The 7,886-nt window shown below is 34.8% G+C and overlaps 1 pseudogene; it reads left to right on the top strand.

Annotated features, from left to right (window-relative positions):
• The first annotated feature begins 4,507 nt into the window (after positions 1-4,507).
• On the top strand, positions 4,508-7,701 carry LOC120150936 (annotated as a pseudogene).
• The last annotated feature ends 185 nt before the right edge of the window (positions 7,702-7,886 follow it).

Genomic DNA, 7,886 nt, shown 5'->3' with positions numbered 1-7,886 from the left:
AGCGGCTACCTCATCACGTAAAGTAGATTCCTCACCACGTAAAGCACCATTGTCATCGTGTAAAACCTCTACCTCACCACGTAAAGACTGTACCTCATCACGCCATGCATCATTGTCTTCACGTAAAGTACCGACCTCTTCACGTAAAACATTGACCTCATCACATAACTCTCCTAACTCATCCCGTGGAGGTGGAGAACAGGGAGATAAATGTCGTGGCATCTTTGCCGATTGCCTATCATGAGGTGATGGTGGAGAAGAGGCTCGATGATGTGACGGAATAGGTGATGGCTCTCATTGTAGAGGTGTATAATCGTCTCGATCAGGTGATGGCTCTGGGTGAGGTGATGGCTCTCGAAGTGGGGGCTTCTCATCATCTGTGCCATAAAAAAACGCTTACTAGCTTGCCACCAATCAGTGGCAAGCTCAGCCTCTGTGGGTGTCAGCCTCTGTAATGGATAGTTGGCCTCCTAACAATATAAAAGCTCAAACAAAGTTAAACGTCTACTAGTAATAACTTGTTTACATATGGTAATATTTGTGTTAACTTACATCATTCATCGTCGTATATGGTAGTAACTCTTCCCAATCCAACAGTTGGATCCTCTTCCAGAAAATAGCCCTAGGAATATCATTTGAATTTTTGATTGCATATGTCCGCATGCTGGGAAAAGCCTCAAATATCCAAATCTACAAACAATATAATACACAAACATTAGTAATTGTTAAATAATTAATTATAATTTTGAAAACATTATATAGAAATTCTTACCTTAAAGGCCCAAATAAAGCCTGCCAAAGTGTATTTGGAACCATGGCCATGCAAACTTTTTCGGTCCTCAAAGGCAGACGACAACTTTTTTCAGGTAGCTTTCTATATATATGAACCCCACAGAAATAGGTTCCATGCATTTAGGTCATCTACCAATAATATTAGGTCATCTACCAATAATATTAGGTCCTCGGAAATAGGTTGTCTGGCCTCTTTGCCTAAAAAGTCGGCATGCAAAAGTAATAAATGGCATAATCGGACAACATCGAGGTCATCCATCCGAGTAAAACCATCTTTAACAAATAATCTTTTCAAGTCGTCGACGTGTAACTTGGCTTCTCCTTTGCCAGCTCATGAAAAACCCGAGATAACCATGATGGGCGGGCGATATGACTAGTGTACCGACCTACATCATCGTGTCCGAAGCGTAGACCAGTAATTAAGCAAAACTCCTCCCGCCCAAAACAAGTATACGCCGGAGGAAAATGAAACCATATCTCTTCATCACCACGTTGTATCCTCTCGGGTAGATCGTTAGTCATGGTTTGAAGAAACAAATGGGTCAACATAGCATCTCCACCCAGATGTTGTACTTTCAGCCATGGCCCGAAGCAAGTATCCTCAAACAATTTTCTTTGTACAGGTGTAAGCGTCGACGCAATTGTAGTGGCTAGGCTTAATTTATTCCTTAAGGTCAATGAAGCCGAAAAAAATTCTACAAAAATAATAAACATACCAAGTTAGATATACCAAAAACTACAAATTATACACTATAAACAGACATGATATTAAACAGTGAAAACAAAGCCAAATATGTTTCAAACTTGCCCGGTATTCACCCAAATCATTATTCTATCATAGTTCACAAAATGCATCAGATAACATTCCAGAAGTAAGCACTTATATAAACATTTAAAAGGATAACATATAGGTTTAGTGTAGGTTCAAGGACAATATAAAAAGTAGTAGTTTATTCTTGAAACTTAAATTAGCAACACTGTGAAGTTAGTATTTGTCTTTGTTTTTTGGTTGGAGTAATGCAATTCATTAAAGTTTCAATTTGCATAAGAAGAATAGTTTTTGAAACTTAAAATCACAACGCGAAATGAAAATCGCAACGCGAAACTAAAATCGCGTTGCGATTTTCATTTTCGTGATGCGAATTTACGTTTCAAATAGTCTTCTTCAAATTGAAACTTGAATGAATTGCATTACTTCAACCAAAAGACAAAACAAAGACAAATACTAACTTTACAGGGTTAAAGACTAAACAGTTTAGCAGTATTGGCAGCAACCGAATGAATTTACTAAGCAATCTAAGTGAAATGGTTAATCTATTACTGAAATTACCAGTAAATTTATCATCAATTTAAATATGAAAAATCTAATAATAATATAAAAATTTCAAAATAAAAATAATTAAAAAAAACTAACCATCGGTGGTTGATTTTCTATTTTGACCATGGTTGTGATGGTGGCTCTGAGAGATGGAGATAGACAGATTTCGCCGGAGATAGGGACGGATTTTGTCGGAGATGAGGACGGATGTTGTCGTAGAGAGTGAGAGATAGAGATGAGACTGAGTTGTGATTTAGGGTTTTAGGTTATGATTTGCGATTATACTGTTTACATTTGTGTTGCTAAATTAATATTATGTTTCGAATTCGAAAATAAAATTCGCGTTGCGAAAATAAACGTGCTTTGCGAATTTGACTTCTGTGCTGCGAATTATAAATTCGCGTTGCGAATTTGGAAACTGAGTTGCGAATTTAGAGTTCACGTTGCGAATTTGTTGGTCATTTTCGCAAATCCAAAAAAAATTGGTTAAGATCGTATATTATAAGGCATTTTCGGTTACTGAAGTTATTTTCTCTTTAAAATATTCAAAACTTTAGAGATTAATTTTAAAACAAAAGTTACAATTTTAGGATGCATAATGTAATTAACTCGGTTATTTATCATTTTACTGACATATTTTTAAATTCATTAATGGTTAGTTAATTGAATAAATTCATCTACTTTGAGATTTTTTTAATCAAGAGAAATCTTTTTATTCGATTATTCTTGAACAGAGTTCGACCTATCAAACAAAATAAAATTTAATATTTTAATACCTAATTTACTAAGTTATATATTTTATAATTTATATTCACAATTTGTGATTATATATTTTATTAAAATTATTTTTAAATTTTATATTTATATTTTTGACATGTTAAAATTGATTTTGCCGACAAGGAGCCGGGGAAATAGAGAAAGGTAGGTCCACCGGAAACCACCTTCCTGTCCAGAGTTTCACCCCACACGTTTGCCTAACTATATTTAGCCACGTGGCAGTGATTCCTTTATTAATCTAAAATACAAGCAGATCATGAGATGCCTTATAATTAGCTCTACGCAGGCTGCGGCTACCAACCAACAACCATGCCCCATTTCCTTCTCTTCATATTAAAAATGAAATCAGATAGTGCTTTTTTTTAATTAACGTGGGTTGATTTCAAAATAATATTTGTTTGTAAAAATTTTATCAATTTGATAATGAAATAACTTAATATTCCTATAGACGTTGTGCTCAAACATAAAATCTCAAAGTATAACAATCATTTCTTAATTATTAAGGTTATTTAATTCGTACTAATACTTTATTTTTTTTATTGAATTTTAAGAGTATTTTAGTAAAGAGTATTTTAGATGAGATTATGAGAAGAGGGGAAAGTATAAACACATGTTTTAATTTTTTTACAATAAATTTAAATAGAGTATCTATTAAATATCATTTAATTTATTATTTAACCAAATAAGGAGCTTGGTTTAGTGACAAAGGTGGTGCCATGCTCATGTTTGATCCCCCTCTCCTTTTAATAGCTGCTTTAAACAAACATGAATCAGAGATTGACACTTGCCATTATCTTATTGGTCATATATAATTAAATATAAATAATATTAATCATAAACTTATTTATTTTATTTTTAAAAATTTTGACTTGACAGAGCCATCGTCATCATGATCTTTGACATGGACATGCCACGTTAGCTTCCACGTCCACGTGTGTTTGTTGCGTCAGCATCTAGCGTTGACTGTCAGTTAACTGACGGTTTCCATCCATCAAGGGTGATTTTTGCCCCAAAGTTAAATGTTCAGTGGTCAACTGTTCTAAAACAATACAGATAAATTTGACACTACTATCAAATGTTAAGGTTATTTTGTTGCATTATGCCATAAATATATTACAGTAGTTCTTCATTATTCACTTTATGTGATTTCTCTTTTTGTCTTCCTGTAGGTTTTTTTACATGTTCTATTTTCTGATATTAGTAACTTCTTTTGTTTGAATATATGACATTATGACTTACAAGCAAGTCACATTTTCTTTATCCGGATTCTCGTTTTTTATGTATTAATATCCAAAATCTTGCATTTGCTAAGTTGGGATGTGGCATCCAAAAGAACATTCTAGAACATCCCTCCCAAACCCATTTTTGATGGAATCATGATAGGGTAATAACCCTGCTTTTATATATTGGGACGATAATTATCCATATTTTTAGTATTTTATTTGTTTCACTTTGCCTGTTTAAAGATGGGTTTCTTCACAGAATTTCAGCTAGAACATTTTTATTTAGTTACAGGCTTACAGCAGAATAGTTGATGTTTCAAGTTATGAGTGAATATGGTTATTATAGAATTTATGATAGAACAGGTTTTCTTTTAGTTATCTGAATAGCTGATTTTTCAATGATGCCACCTGTGCAGGAAGCCAAGAGTTGTGGTTTGATCCAGTTGCAGGATTTGACTCTGACTGCGACGAGGAATTGGAAAGTGTTCAGGAGGGTATGATAGAGATATTTGTTATTTAAGTAAACTCTTTTTTTCTGTAAGATTATATGATATAGTCACCATTGATTACATACACGTCTATATATACATATATATCATCTTTAAATGGTATTGAAGGTGTATCTCGATCCAGTGTTTCATGTCTAAGAGATGCTAATTATGGAGAAAATTCTTCTTTACCTGGTAATTCTGCACGTAACTCTACTAGTGAGGCTACTAGAAATTCAAATAGTCAAGTCTCGAGTTCAAAGGATGTTAATCCTCAATCAAAGTATGATGGGCCATCAAATGAAGCAAAGCAACTTGTGTTCCTTGATGATATTGCCTCCTCTGTCGATGAAGGTTCCGAAAACGAGGTCGGATTGTTGGATAACTGTGGCATTCTTCCCGGCAATTGTCTACCTTGCCTACCATCTACTGTTCCATCTGATGAAAAGAGAAGATCGCTTAGCTCTAGCCCGCCAAGTGCAAGGAAAAAGGCTGCCTTAAAACTTTCATTCAAATGGAGAGAAGGCCATCCCAATTCTGCCATATGTGAGTATACATCTTATTCATTGAATGGAAATTAGTTGAACTTTATCACCAGACTACTGGATCCATGTAAAATGGTTTTCAGTGAATCATAGATGAGTTTTGGTGATGCATCCCCCCTGATTAGATATGTCTCCTGTTAACATTAGGCACTTCTTCAAGAAGCAGAAATGTTACCTAAACAATAAGTGTTTTCCTGTTAGAATTTTTTCTTTTTCTTTATTAACTCAGTTTCTTCGAAGACGGTTCTTCAGAGACCAAAAGCAGGGTTTCAAGTTCCATTTTGCCCTACAGAAAAGAAAATGTTTGATTGTTGGTCTCATATTGAGCCAGGTTCTTTCAAGGTTCGATCAGGAAATTATTTTAGGTATATAGAACTTTCCCTGGTTAAGTACTTTAATATATATATATATATGTTTGTGTAAATGTTTATTCAAATGGAATATTACTGATATTTATGAAGCAATAGTATACATGAGACTTGAAAGTTAATAGATTTAGACTTCATACAGTTTTTTTTATTTATTGTTAGACTTCATACAGGTGGGTCTTGTATTACATGACTCTTTCTCACTTAACTAGGTAACTATTTGTTTAATTGGCAGAGATAAGAAGAAGGATTCTGCTCCTAACCATTCTGCATATTATCCTTTTGGTGTTGATGTTTTCTTATCTCCACGAAAAATAGATCACATAGCTAGATTTGTTGAACTACCCGTTGTAAGCGATTCAGGGAAACTACCATCTATCCTTGTTGTAAATGTTCAGGTATCTCTCTTGTACAGCTGCCCGTTCCGAACAAGGTTTTATTTCCTTTTGTTCTGTTTTCCTTGGGATGGAAGTACTGCATAATGGTCCATCTCATGAAACATCATCTTTATTCTTATGTCTCATTCTAAAATGGTGCTACATTTTACGGCATGCCACATGAGAAGAAAACTTCTAACTATTTAAAACAGTCTCCCCCCCTCCCCGATCAGTTTAATGTTAACCATTAGTGGCTGTGCAGGTTCCATTGTACCCTCCTGCATTTTTTCATAGTGAAATTGATAGGGAAGGGATGAGTTTTGTTCTGTACTTTAAGCTTTCCGACAGCTACTTGAAGGAGCTTCCACCTCATTTTCTAGAAAACATCAGGGTAAGGCGTATACTTGCTAACTTCTAGATGTAAATTGTCGACAAACATTTTCCCAAGTAATCATGCCGCTAAGAACATAAATTCTATTAGAAATAGAATAGCTATCTCCACACATAATGTTTCAATCATTCCCTTAAATCTTAATTATCATGCCATAAGGCTTTATTTTTTACTAATTTTACTTTTCAAATGTGATTATTTATATGAAGTGTTTGTCTTATTTGTCCATGCTCCTTCATATTGTTGTATTTAGGTGTCGTCTTCATTGATTCTATATTTGTTTTCCTTAAAAACAGAGGTTCGTTGATGAAGTTGAAAAGGTTAAAGGATTCCCTGTAGATACAATTGTCCCATTTCGAGAAAAGGTTGAAAATATTAGGCCGTGTTGCAAATGTGGAAGATCTTCATCTGAGTTCTGCAGAGAGGAAGCTTATGCAGGCATATAACGAAAAGCCTGTTCTTTCACGTCCACGGCATGAGTTCTACTCGGTAAGTCCGTAGTTTATTGTTTCTTATGAATGCAGCATCATCCCGACTATATGTTAAATAAAGTTAGATGCACCTGATAGTATTTCATTCATAAATCCAATTTCCCGTCTTTTATTTTGTGAGTATTACAGCTCAGGAACATATATATACCCGCGATAATAAATTTCCCATCTATCTATACCGATGTTGTTTGGAATCCCCATTAACATAAAGCAAGAAAACATTAAAGAAACACTGTCTCATGATTTCTTTTCGGGCTGACAAAGTCATTTAAATGATTTTTTTTGTAGGGAGAAAATTATTTCGAGATCGATATAGATATGCACAGATTCAGTTACATCTCCAGGAAAGGTTTTGATGCATTTCTAGATAGGCTAAAGCTCAGCATTTTAGACGTTGGACTGACAATTCAGGTAAGTTTAGGTCCCTCCCCTAAACAAGGTTGTCGGAGACTTTTCTCGATTCTAACGTCATTTACTTTCAAACAGGGTAATAAACCCGAAGAGTTGCCTGAGCAGATCTTATGTTGTGTACGGTTGAGTGGCATCGACCACATGAATTATCATCAACTGTGTTTAAGTTGAGATCCCGCAGATATAAGTTCTGAAACATTATGTTTATAGCTATTACTTAAATAAAGAAAAAGGGGGCGGCTAACTTACGAGAAACTTGTGCACCTTCTTTGCTGGCAGTACAATTTCTGAGCTTGTTAGTCTCTAGTACCCAGAGACAAGTAGACTTCTTCATTTGCTTATCTCCCTACTCGGTTGTTATTTAGAGCCTCGCGCCCATTGCCGATGGTTCTTGTTCTCGAGTGTGTGTTTAACTAATATAAATCAACCGTTTTCTTAATCGAAATTCGTCTGTTAGGACCACAATAATTGTGAAGAGAACTGCAGAAATAACTAGTGTAAGCAGAGAGATGTATTGTGATTGTAGCATCTCAGTATTTACATATTAGAAGCATGGCTAGGATAAATATAATTGTGTGAATAATACAATACGTCGTCCGTCTTCAATATCCACCATTGCAAAGCATAGAAATATGGGGGGAAACACTTAAACCAGAGTCGGAACTGCTGAAATCCTTAACCCGAAATCTATTGAAAAAAATACAA

The sequence above is a fragment of the Hibiscus syriacus genome, unplaced genomic scaffold (assembly GCF_006381635.1).
Source record: "Hibiscus syriacus cultivar Baekdansim isolate YM2019G1 unplaced genomic scaffold, ASM638163v2 tig00111027_pilon, whole genome shotgun sequence".
NCBI lineage: Eukaryota > Viridiplantae > Streptophyta > Magnoliopsida > Malvales > Malvaceae > Hibiscus > Hibiscus syriacus.
This window is presented reverse-complemented; position numbering and strand designations above follow the sequence as displayed.